At 44.5% G+C, this 10,800-nt stretch overlaps 1 long non-coding RNA gene across 1 annotated transcript; it reads left to right on the top strand.

Annotated features, from left to right (window-relative positions):
• The first annotated feature begins 7,242 nt into the window (after positions 1-7,242).
• LOC147622814 (uncharacterized) lies at positions 7,243-8,770 on the top strand. Its single transcript, XR_015269520.1, has 2 exons — positions 7,243-7,834; positions 8,278-8,770. It is a non-coding gene; the product is annotated as an uncharacterized LOC147622814 (long non-coding RNA).
• Positions 8,771-10,800: the final 2,030 nt, after the last annotated feature.

The raw sequence follows: 10,800 nt of genomic DNA, 5'->3' as shown, positions 1-10,800 counted from the left end.
GTACCCCAACAGCCCAATGGGATAGACTGTGGCTTTTATGTGATGGTATTTATGAGATATCTCATTGTTAACATCCTACAACATGGTGTATGCAAGAATTGGGTAAGTGGATTATGAAAGTGTTTGTTGCAGCTAAATTATGCCTCTTTTTATGCTTGTTTGCAACTAAGTTATGATTACCTCTTTGCTTGTTTGCAGCTCACAAAGCAATGGTTTCAACATTAAGACGTGTGCAGACTTAAGTCGGAGCTACATGCATGGTGCATAAGCTGCTTGGACGTGTTGTGACGTGGTCCATTTTGTTATTACATTTTGCTCAGATGTGTTCCATTTTGGATGTAGTGACTTTGCCAGCTTACGGCACTAGCTTGGATGTGTTGCTCCATTTTGGACGGTTATGACATTATGCTCAGATGTGTTGTTCCATTTTGGATGTAGTGACTTTGCTAGTTACGGCAGTAGCTCTAGCTTTGTATGACCCTTGACATAGAGTGAATATGATTTTGGGTTCCATTTTGGAGGTTCCAGTTGTAATGTTTTGTCAATTAATTAGTGTACCGGTATTTCACATGGAGATCATGAGGGTTTTTTTTTTCCATACATGCTCTGTGTGGTGTAGAACTCACAGCCTATAATGCTTCATTGCGTTTGTAATGCATATCTCATTGTAGACAACATCATGAACTTCTGCAAGGGAGTCATCGCATACCTAGCTAGGTGTGGTTGGGGGGAGGGGACTGGCAGCTCCGGCAGTCCCCTGCCCCCAACTACACCTAGATAGGTATGTGTTGCCTCCTCTGCAGAAACTTATGACGTTGAATACTCATGGGAATAACAAGGGGAAAGAAACCCTTTTCCCATATGGGAAAATCTATATGCTAGTGGTTAAAGGTCAGCACTTGTTTATCATCATAAATGTACATGCGAAAAACTTTGTGAAGCAGCGGGCGCGGTTGTGGGACTGCTTGGCGGATGTTGTTTTCCAAGGATAGTGATGTCTTCTCTGGGATTTTATTATTGTTTTCTGTCATAATGATAACTGTTACTTTCCTGTCGAGCTCTTAAATGACGTTTGCGGGATGTGTGGTCTTTGGGGAATTGGGGGTCTTAACATGGGCACACTTATTCTAGTTTGCAATATCGTAATTCTTCATTTTGGCGAGGACCGAATGAATTTCTCACATGTTGCGAACAAACTTTCTCACTCTTTGAATGGCTATGTGATGTGTGATGAGTTGCTTTCATGTCATTTTTGTGTGAGGGCAAAGTCTCTACTTGGATAGATGACAGACATGTGCATCCTATTCAGCCATTGATTTTAAATGCTTCTTTGTTGGGGGATGAATCTTTTTTATTTGTAGGTTATTAGGGCCATTGGTTCTCTGAACTCTCGGATATGTAGAGGTCTTATGGATGCTTAGCAATGGTTCTCTAAGTGTATAAGCCGAGCAAGACTCGCACGCCATTTTGAGGATTTATATTTTTCTAACCCAGTGGAGAGACTACAGCATAAGTGGTTTGCAGGGCAAATATGTCCACGCTTCTTGCGGCCGCCGTGCAATGCTGTGGCAGAACCTCTCATTGGCTATGATCCTGTTAAAGCTGAAAATGGTGTGTGGCGTCATTCTATATCATTCGACGCCTCGGAATTTCAGACTTTCATGCCAAGTCTACAGACTCCTTAGTTGCTTTATTCCTAAATGAAGATAATAGCTCCCTTGTCAGTAAGTGGACGTTTGTATCAGGGCATGGCTATGGCCCAATATCGTCGTCATATGCGTCTCCCGAGGAGATTTTGAATTATGGAGCCAAGCTGCTCTATGTACATATTGCACCCTTCTCAACGGATGTGTCAGCACATAGCTTAACAACTTTGTTAATAAGGTGGGCTTTAGAACTAATTGGGGCATGCCTCCCCGACAAGGGGAGAAATGCATAACATGTATGGCAACTGTGTGTCTGTAGAGGGTCAATCACATCAAAGTCTTGCTATAGAAATGTGGGCAAAAGATTCGAACCCTCTTCGGGATCCGCACCCGACTTCTACCATGCTGATGCCTACGTCTTAGCACTCCTGTGACCTTCCATGTTGTGGTGGCTGCAATGGGCCTCCCCTTTCCTGAATAGGAGTGGAAGTCATCTCTTTTCATTTCCCATGACCAAATCGAGTGAGTGTCACATGAGCCTGAATCTAGCGAACAGAGCCTTTTAAAGGTAGGTCTATCTTCTTTGGAGCTAACAAGGCAGCAACACTCTCCTTTAATATCTTCAGCTGTTCCAAAATTAGCCCCTTTCGTGTGGAGTCGCCAAGTAGAGAGACTCTCTTGGAGATCCTACAGCATCCCTTTGAAGTCCTGAGACACATATGTATTTGTTCATCAATACTAGCTGGCCCTTTGAGTTGCCCCTCCTCGCTACTTAGCCCCATGCCCTCATCATTTCCACCAACATCAAGATCATGCCCTTCAATGTTTAGTCCTGTATTATGATAATTTCCAACAACTTCAGTATTGTGTTGCATCTGCCTCATAGGCACACACACTATCAAACTTTGGGCAATACATCATTCAGATGTGGAAAGTGATGCTGCAATATTAGCTGAATCTTATACACATGCTTGCACTCGGGCGTCCAATCTGGACAATCGCAATAGTTGGACTGCGTGCTTACATGATACCATGTTGCAGGTGAAGACATGCTTTGGATTTTGAAAAGTAACGTGGAAACTTTGGGCAATACATCATTCAGATGTGGAAAGTGATGCTCCAATATTAGCTGAATCCCATACACATGCTTGCACTCGGGCGTCCAATCTGGACAATCGCAATAGTTGGACTGCATGCTTACATGATACCATGTTGCAGGTGAAGACATGCTTTGGATTTTGAAAAGTAACGTGGACTCCTCGATCACTTCGAGTGTTAAACGGTTCATCTTGGTACCTTTTAAAGATCCTCTCGCCTGCATGTAGTCGTGTGGTGTGACTCTTGCTTGAACCTTGGACACTAAATCTTCCAGAGTCGGCTGCAAAGAAAGAAGAGGCAATTCAAAGAAGAAAATCACCATGCTGAAATAAAATGGTGCGAGGAAAGAGGGTAATTACCTATCTCTTGTTTTTGCATGAAAAACTCCAATAAGGTCCCTCCCATGTGTGTGCTAGTTCGAGAGTCGCCTACAAGAGCATGCAATAGGACCTCTACTGATCTATTGATTTTTGCATCCAAGAGAGTGTACTTAATGTACTGCCATAACCTCTCTGCTAGATTTTTTGTATCAACATTTCCATGTGGAAAAAGACGTCCAAACCTAGGCCAACGCTTCCGCCACACACATGTTTGCCCACACCATACATTAGAGACATTATGACATACATTCACATGTGATAAGTATTCCTACAAGAATGCTTGAAATCTCTCTTCAAATGCCTGCTGAGTATGTGCTTGCATGAGATTTGATAAGACATTATAAACATCATCTTTCTTGTCTTTTGGAACCTACAATGCAATCAAAGCAATGAAACGTTATGCCCAACATCGCAACATATAAAGAAAATGGACATGGCCATGGCCATAAACACACCTCTGTGGCAAAAGGTTTTCTACCCACGCCTTCTTGGCATGAAACTAACATAAAAGGAGTTTACAAGCTGATGTTGTCCTTGTTGGTCATGAGCCCAGCAATAAGGATCCGCATCAACAACCTTTTGAATGGCTTGCAACAACTGCACTAGGTTTTTGTCGATGACAATGGCAACAGGGTGAGTTTCACACATTCTTGAAAAGATAATCTTGAAAGTAAGCTCCAAAGCTATGCTTTCCTGATTACTACCAACGTCAGCTGTGCACATCATCAGCAAATCGGAAGACCGACACCATTTTGATTGGGCAAAACAGCTGCATAGAGAGGTAGACCAAAAACATTTGTCTTAAATGTGCTGTCCACATCCCAAGAATTATGCCGTGAAAAATGCATTGCCATCTCCAACATCCATTTGTCTTGAATGATAAGGACAAAAGGCCTTTTTTCCTCGTCTCTCGCTAGTGGATTATATGGCTAAACATAAAGGACCTGTAACAAGTCCAAGACACATAAGAGCATACTTCTAACATAGATAGTGTCAAATTTGCAGGGCATAAACTACCTTGTTTTGCTCCAGTAAATGGAGGGCCTCGTTATACATTGCTGACCCAATCATCAGGTGAACTTTTCCCTGCAAACAACATGTATAACTAATAATAAGCACAATACCCTGAGGCCCCGTGACTCCCAAATGCGTCATAATTATCAAGCATGTTACCTTGAGCATGCATTTGGTAGGTGCGCATTTGAACCTCCTTGGGGATCTTGAAGTAGCCAAAGACCACACGATCTAGGGGGGAGGATCTTTGTAGATGGAAGCTCTCTTTTGTTCTGGACATCTTGGCTACATGGCGACATATTCCAATGTCAAACAAGTCATCCATGCAACATGCTATGACCACTTCGATGGGTCTTTTTCCCTCAATGACATATGTACTCCTTCACACACTTGGAAGACCCAGTGTGCCTAGTAGAGCGAAGCAACACAAGCCTTACCTTGTGCTTGATCATGATGTTAGTCAAGTCTTCTTGAACACGAGACATTTTTGTGACTATAATTGTAAGTGAGGTTTTTCTTTGTTTCCCACTTGCGCATACCGAAACAACTTCTTGTTGATGTCTATCATGCAATTGGCATCCACAAGCAATGATCCAATCTTTGATATAGCTGATTGGGATTCCATGGCTTTGAAGATCTGTGCACCATTGGGTCTTGATTGAACTAATGGTGTCCTTCTCTCCTAGGTGTTTTCCATCATCCAGATGGAAATGGGCTGCCCAAACAATGTGCTTCCAATCTTCAATTGCTGCAATCTTTAAGTTGGGTGGTGATTTCAAGAAAATGCATTGATGGCTCTATCATTGCTAGGAGTAAGAGAGAAGGCCTCTTTCATCTGCTTCCACCTCTTCAAATTTAGCACACCTTGTACATCATGGGCCTTTAATGTACTAAGGGTCACCAAAATTTCCCCTCGAAGATTTGCTTCCATCAACTTGTAGCTCTCCTTGTCAAAAGAGAAAAAGGTGCTAAAGATGTAGCAATGTGGGTCAAGCATATCCCTTACTCATCACATGTACTACTTTCTCATCTTGAATGAACTCATTGATGTCCATGTCATCGCTTGATGTGTCACCGCTCGATGTACTATCTGAAAAACCTCCAAGTTGAATTCTTTTGCATCAGATGTGACATTCCAATGAACCTACAAAGCAAAGCCACACTACTATCTTCCCATGAGAGTTGCATGGTCTCAAAGCTCTTCTCATTTGACCATGCATACCTCATTCAAATTGGGGATAGAGACCTTGCTGGCATTTATTGAAGCCATTGGCAAGTTCGTAGCATTTGTATGAGTCCACTGAACCTACAAAGCAAAGCTAAATTACTATCCCTACATGATAGCTTCATGGTCTTAAAGCCCTCTCTTTTGACCATGCATACCTCATTTAGATTCGAGATAATGACCTTGCTTGTACTCATTGTAACCATGGACACGTCTATAGCGTTTGCATCAGTTTTGGCATTCCAGTGAACTTACAAAACAAAGCCACATTACTATCCCATCATGATAGTTGCATGGTCTCAAAGCTTTCTCATTTGACCGTGCATACCTCATTGAGATTGGGGATGTAAACATTGCTAGCATTCATTGTAGCCATTGGCAAGTCCATAGCGTTTGCTTGAGTCCAATGAATCTACAAAGCAAAGCCAGATTACTATCCCAACAAAGCAAAGCCAGATTACTATCCCAACATGATAGATGCACGGTCTTAAAGCCCTCTCTTTTGACCATGCATACCTCATTCAAATTGGGGATAGAGACCTTGCTTGCATTTATTGTAGCCACCATCGGCAAGTTCGTAGCGTTTGCATGAGTTGTTACATTCCAATGAGCCTACAAAGCAAAGCCAAAGCTACTTAGCCCCCCACCGCACCTAGCTAGGTATGTAGAGCCTTGCCTACAGAAGCTCATGATGTTGAACACTGTAGAGAAACATAAGGGAAAGGGGGCCTCTTTTCAACAAGGAAAAATGCCCAAAACTTCTTGTGAAAGCTATCTTTTGACCATGCATACCTCATTCATATTGGGGATGGAGACTTTGTTTGCATTCATTGCAACAATTGGCAAGTCCGTAGTGTTGGCAGCAATTGTTGCATTGCAATGAACCTACAAAGCAAGCCGGATTACTATCCCAACATAATAGTTGCACGGTCTCAAAGGCCTCTGTGTTGACCATGCATATCTTATTCAAAATGGGGATAGAGACATCATGAGCTTTTGTAGGCAAGGCTCCGCATACCTAGCTAGGTGCGGTGGGGGGCAGGGGGCAGCCCCCTGCCCCCCACCGCACCTAGCTAGGTATGCGGAGCCTTGCCTACATAAGCTCATGATGTTGAACAGTGTAGGGAAACATAAGGGATGCCCTCTGCGTTGACCATGTATATCGCATTCAAAATGGGGATAGAGACATCGTTGGCATTCATTGTAGCCATCAACATAATTGAACAGAAGGTTGAGGGACACAAGCGCGCGCAGGAAGGAGAGAGAGAGAGAGAGAGAGAGAGAGAGAGAGAGAGATGCGTGGACAAAGCAGGAGAGAGAGAGAGCTTACCCGATTTATATCTTGAATCCAATTGGAAGCCTCAACAAGGTCCATGGCCTTATGCTCTTATGCTTTTAATTAGGTAAGCCTCAAGATGTTAGGCAAGCCCTCTTGCAGGCTGTGTGATCCCTCTCTAATTCAAGCATGCACCTGGTGCCTTGCATAGTTGCTCAATGGTTGCTGGATGCCCCAAACCCTGTCTCTTGAACCGCTCTGTCAATCACTCCTCTCCTTGCTATTTCTGGTTTAAATTCAAATCTCTCCCTAGGTCCCTCCAAATCCTTGTTGCGTGAAACTGCCAAGCTGGCTTGCATTCCTGCCACGTTTTTATCTTTTTAGCCACATTAAAAACCAACTCGACCCCAATTTCTGCCACATCAGGAAACAAGCTGAGTTTACTATATGAAGGCTTAGTTTACATAGTTGGATGGCCAGATTCTACCCGATTCTCCCAGCCCCTCCACACCGTTGATCCCATGGGCCTGAGTTAGTCAATTCACTGTGCCTTTTAGTGCTGAGGGAAGTATATGGCTATCCTCGGCTGTAGCATAGCGCGGTACCGTGGTTTGAATTTACCTCGTGGCATTTCAATTCAGTACCTACTCGCATCAAAAAGCTGAACATGCTGATGCGCTGTGTATCCTCACAAGCATGGGGGCACTTGCAGGGGTTGGTTGTCTGCGGATGGTCGCCGCCGGCGGAGCTGCCGTTGCGGCCGTGGGGGCGCTGGAAGAGGAAGATGAAAAATCAGCAGCTAGTGATGAGATCGCGCGGAAGAGGGGATCCCGTTAGGGCCTTGCGAGAGGAGGTGGGTGGGCGAAGGAGGCTGGTGGATGTGGTGCGGCTCATTCCGGCGGCCGTCCAGGGGTACTTCAACCGGAGCCCCTTCCGGCGAGCCCTCTTTGGCGGCATCTCACTGCTGGGCGGGTTCTACGTTGCGCAGACGATCTCCCTCTCCTTCGGGGCCTTGGGCGTCAACGACGTCATCGCCGCCGTCCTCTGCGTGCTCTTCACCGAGTACGTTACCCGCTTCTACTACACCCGCCCTCGCCCCACCTTCTCCGTCGCCCTCCTCAACAACTTCAAGATGGGCTTCTCTTATGGCCTCTTCATCGATGCATTCAAGCTTGCGAGTTAAATAACCTCAAAGGTGTGTGTGGCTCTCTCTCTTTTTTTTCTTTTGGGTGGGGCTTGCCTAAATACTGCTCCCAACTTTCATCTGCAAGGTTATCTGGCATGTGCCACTTTCTTTGAGCTGCTTTTCTCCCCTTTTAGGAGAACAATAAAATTTTCTGATCTAGATTAAGTGAACTAAATAATGCATGCGTTACCTTTTCTTGCAAACAACTTCTTCAAACGGCTTCTTGCAAAAGAATACTTCTTTCTAGTACAATGGCAAGTAGCACCCCAGGGTCGTCGGCTCACAGTCGCATGAGTTTCATTCTTTCCATGCTTTTATGACTTCTCAACTGGATATACATGCCATTTCAAAAGAATGCCCTTGGAATCAAGATGATCAAGTTGGTTTGCACAGGATTTGGTGCTGCTTGATGTGGTGGTCATTGATAATGCAAATGTGTGTGGATGATGCAGGTGCCTTTCTTGATAATTGATGTGTTTATGATGCTGATGATGGTCATAGGGAGTCGCTATTAATGTGGCTTTGGCTCATTGCCTCGAGACATATGGTTTGTTGAGGAGGTGATGACAGTAGTGGTGCAAGAGTTTATGGCAGCTGAACGCTAATTCTAGGCGGAGTATCTTAGGGAGGCAAATATGGTAGAGCTGGGCAAGTCTCTTGAGGTCTTTATCTTATGAGGTATCCACAGTGGTGACCTCATTGTGGGATTGAAACTTGGTTGGAACCAGATCCAACAGATGTAGAATCAGGCTCACAATGGGTTCCAAAATAACATCCAGTCTGACTTGAGTTTTAACCCTAGTTCCATTACCAAATATAAGATTTGAAGATGTACGACATATAGGTGGAGCATAGCCACATGAAATCGTGTTTCTTAGCTACAAAATTTTATGAAACTATTCTTGCAGTAAATGTTTGGAAATGAATGAAATGCTTTTTGGCGTACATTGCAAGCTTTGCACACCTCAAATAAGCAAGAGTGTTGTCACATTGCGACTTGATTGAATTTTGAAACTTTGGCAATTCATGATCAAGATCCAAAACAAAATGAGATCTTTGAAACAACAAACAAACGAAATGTTTCTTGTGACTGATAGGGATGAATCTCTTCCCTTGTCATGTGTACGCTCTTTTGATTGTGATGTGGGCATGCTTCTACCTGTTGGCCAACTCAGAGGTTGAGTACGTGGCCGCATTCATGTGTTTGTTAGGCCTATTGTGCTAGATCATTGTAATATTATTGAGGTGCTTGCCACGAGCTCAAACATTTTGAGAGGGGTTTGGTGGACTCCAAGACGTCTAAGTACAAGCTTAGGAATGGGGGATTATCAAGTACAAAAGATCAAGTGTCTAAATGGTTTCTTGGACATAGAAATGGGCATTGGAGCTCAAGAAAGCATGTATGGAAAGCTCTCGAGGATTTGGGAGATATCTAGCATTGAAACATGTTTCTACATATGGTACTCGCATTTATTTCTATGGAATACAAAGGAACACATGCCAAAATCTATCATGATTACTATTTTTGGACAACCCTTAATGGAAATTCCGTTAGTGTTAGTACGTCCGTAAGCTAAGCAAATGGGGAGACTTGCCGAAGCACCTTTGATAGAATGTCTATGAGTTGAGATATTTTTAGAGACGAGGTTTATGAAGGGACCATCCCTTAAATTGGGACATGTGGCAAGATTGTGGAGCAAACGTCTCACACTTGACACCTCAACTCTCCACATGTCATTATAGCTGTTACTTGCTATTCTAGCTTATGAGAGCCCCAAATATATAAATTGGAGCCCTCTCTCTTCATTTGTGCAGGCTCTCTACCACCTCTACATGCTATCCTAGCTCTCTCTCTCTCTCTCTCTCTCTCTCTCTCTCTCTCAGGTTGCCCATGAAGTATACTGGCTATTGGGGGGACTGTTTTGAAGGCTTCCATCGTGAAAGAATATTGGAGGCAAGGGTATTTGACCATTGTACTATGATTTTCAAGCATTGAGCATTTGTCTTTTTTGATTGGTTATACATGGACGACCATTGGACACTTGTTGCAGTAATGGGCTATGTACTTGAGCCATTGGGCACTTGCTATTGCCATGGGGTATTGTATCTCAGCCATATCAGCTTATGGACAGTTTTATGGGCCTATGATTCCATAGTTACCGCGGAACGGCGTTCCGCCTTCTTGGAACGCCGGAACGCCGGTCCGAAGCTCAACGCGTGCCCGGAACGCGGAAACGGGAGCCGGAACGTGGGACTTGCCGGGGAACGTGGCGGAACGGCTGTCGGAACGCCGGAACGTAGGGCGGAACGCCCGTTCCGGGCGTTCCGACAAGTGCGCATGTTCCTGATGTCGGCAGCGATGGTTTTTATCCAACGTACGGTTTTATTTCGCTGCTGCGCCTGTTTTGTTGGTTGAGCCTGCTGCTTGAGTGCTCTCCCTACCACTTCACCCTTCCTCTTGGCTGCCCCCTTGGCTGCCCCACACTCTCCATTCCACCTACTACCCCACCCTTCCTCTTGGCTGCCCCACACTCTCCCTACCTCGTTGAGGCTTGAGCCTTGGCTGCCCCACACTCTCCCTACCTCCTCTTGGCCCCTCCTCTTGGGCCTTCGCAAGTTGGCCCCTTCTTTTGCTCGGGTGGCACTCAAGTCTTGAGCAGGTAAGATTTAAAATTTGACGCAATGAACATTGGATTTTGGAGATTCTAGTTTGCTGCGTTTTTTTCCACTTTGTGGACACTTTACTTATGTCTCATGCAAGGGCATTTTGCATGTTTTTTTAATTTTCAGCCATTTATCAATTTCAATGGCACCTCCTCGTGACATAGATGCAGAAAATAGATCCCCTTGGTGGAATGAGGTGGATCTTGTGTCCAGATATGATAGTGCAAGAGGAGGAGGGTCACGCAAGTGGAAGTGCCACTTTTGTGGATCCATTAAGACTGGAGGCACGGATCGTGTGCGAGCCCATTTGT

The sequence above is a fragment of the Cibotium barometz genome, chromosome 28 (assembly GCF_041138505.1).
Source record: "Cibotium barometz isolate CiBa-2024 chromosome 28, ASM4113850v1, whole genome shotgun sequence".
NCBI lineage: Eukaryota > Viridiplantae > Streptophyta > Polypodiopsida > Cyatheales > Cibotiaceae > Cibotium > Cibotium barometz.
The sequence above is the reverse complement of the archived record's forward strand: the minus strand, read 5'-3'. Positions and strand labels throughout refer to the sequence as shown.